The 1,478-nt window shown below is 41.0% G+C and overlaps 1 pseudogene; it reads left to right on the top strand.

Moving 5' to 3' along the window:
- Nucleotides 1-1,478, top strand: part of LOC119582201 — a 7,128-nt pseudogene extending 5,650 nt beyond the window's left edge.

The following is a 1,478-nucleotide window of genomic DNA, read 5'->3' as shown; positions in this document are numbered from 1 at the left end:
TGATGAGTATAGGACTGTACAAAAAGTTTAACAATGGTATATGCATCACATAGGTAATTGTTATATGAGGTTAAGGATATCAGACACATAAGGGGTAATAAGATTCTCATAGGAGTCACCTCACCACGAATCTGCTTGCAGGAAAGGAAGATTCGCTTGTTGTGCATTTTCCGGATTGGGACAGACCGAACCCAAGGCCGAAATATTTTCCAAAATCAATCCCAAAGGACATTTCCGAGCGTCTGATGCGCCTCCATGGAGATCCTTTTGCCTGGTGGATGGGCCAATTCTTCAAGTATGCCATGAGGATGAACCAAGATTTCCAGAATTACTCTGACAAGCTAGCACGAGAAATGGGTTACGAGTCTCCTGTTGTAGGGTAAATGTTATTATTTTAACATACTTAAAACAATACGATGCGGCTATATATAACTTTATTTTAACACCTACTGCTTGTTCACAATTGAATCTTTTCCATATTTCAGCTTGCAGATTCGGCGGTCAGACAAATTGAAGATGGAGGCAGTTTACATTGACCTCAGTGTGTACATGAAAGAAGTGGATGAATTCTACAAGAGCTGAGTTGCGTCAGACGTTGCTCAACGAAGGATTTTCTTGGCCACTGACGATCCAGAAGTAATTCCAGAAATAAAGAAAAAGTAAGTAGGGAAAAATACTTAGGGAGAGAAATATAGTCATATATGAGGACAGGCAGGGAGACAGAAACACAGGGAGAAAAGAACTATAGAAGCTGAAGACAGAGAGAGGAATGGGAGAAAGAACCAGGTAGACAGACGCAAAAATATTCATAAATCAGTTCATGATTGGCTGTGTGGCTCTTTAGAATGGAAATCTCTCTTCATGTGTCTTTGCCAGATGTCTGTGGTAGTTACCGTATATGTAACTTCAAACACCTGGACACAAAAAAGACAAAAAGTGAGTAGTTCTTGCCTCTAGAGCTTTACTCTTGGTACGTCATGCTCAGAGTATGGTTTTCTGTCCATTTAGCGCACAGTGAATTATTTTGACATAGTTATTGTAAGTACAAAATCAGGCAATTTTTGTTTTCATCACAAGTGACGGAAATCGTGTTCTGTGCAACATTTTAGGAGGTTTCATCACAACAGAGATGATTGCTATAACATCAGTATAACAGACTGAATTGAAGGCCTCCCGCTGAAGTGTGGCTAGCACTCTGATAATGACCTCTGCTAATGACGATAGCGAGACAGGAAACGAGGATAATGACAAGACAATGATAAAATCAAACTAATAAATCTACAGTAATAGCATCCATGATATTCCACATTCTCCCCCTCCTCCATAGGTACCCGGAGTACAAGCTCCTGTACAACTCGGCCAGTGTAGACTCGACGCGCAAAAGCCAGCGGAAAAGGGGGTCGAGTTTACAATATTTTCTCGCTGATGTTTACTTTCTGTCGCGATCCGACTACCTTGTCTGCGGGATGACTTCCAAT

The sequence above is a fragment of the Penaeus monodon genome, chromosome 15 (assembly GCF_015228065.2).
Source record: "Penaeus monodon isolate SGIC_2016 chromosome 15, NSTDA_Pmon_1, whole genome shotgun sequence".
Taxonomy (NCBI): domain Eukaryota; kingdom Metazoa; phylum Arthropoda; class Malacostraca; order Decapoda; family Penaeidae; genus Penaeus; species Penaeus monodon.
This window is presented reverse-complemented; position numbering and strand designations above follow the sequence as displayed.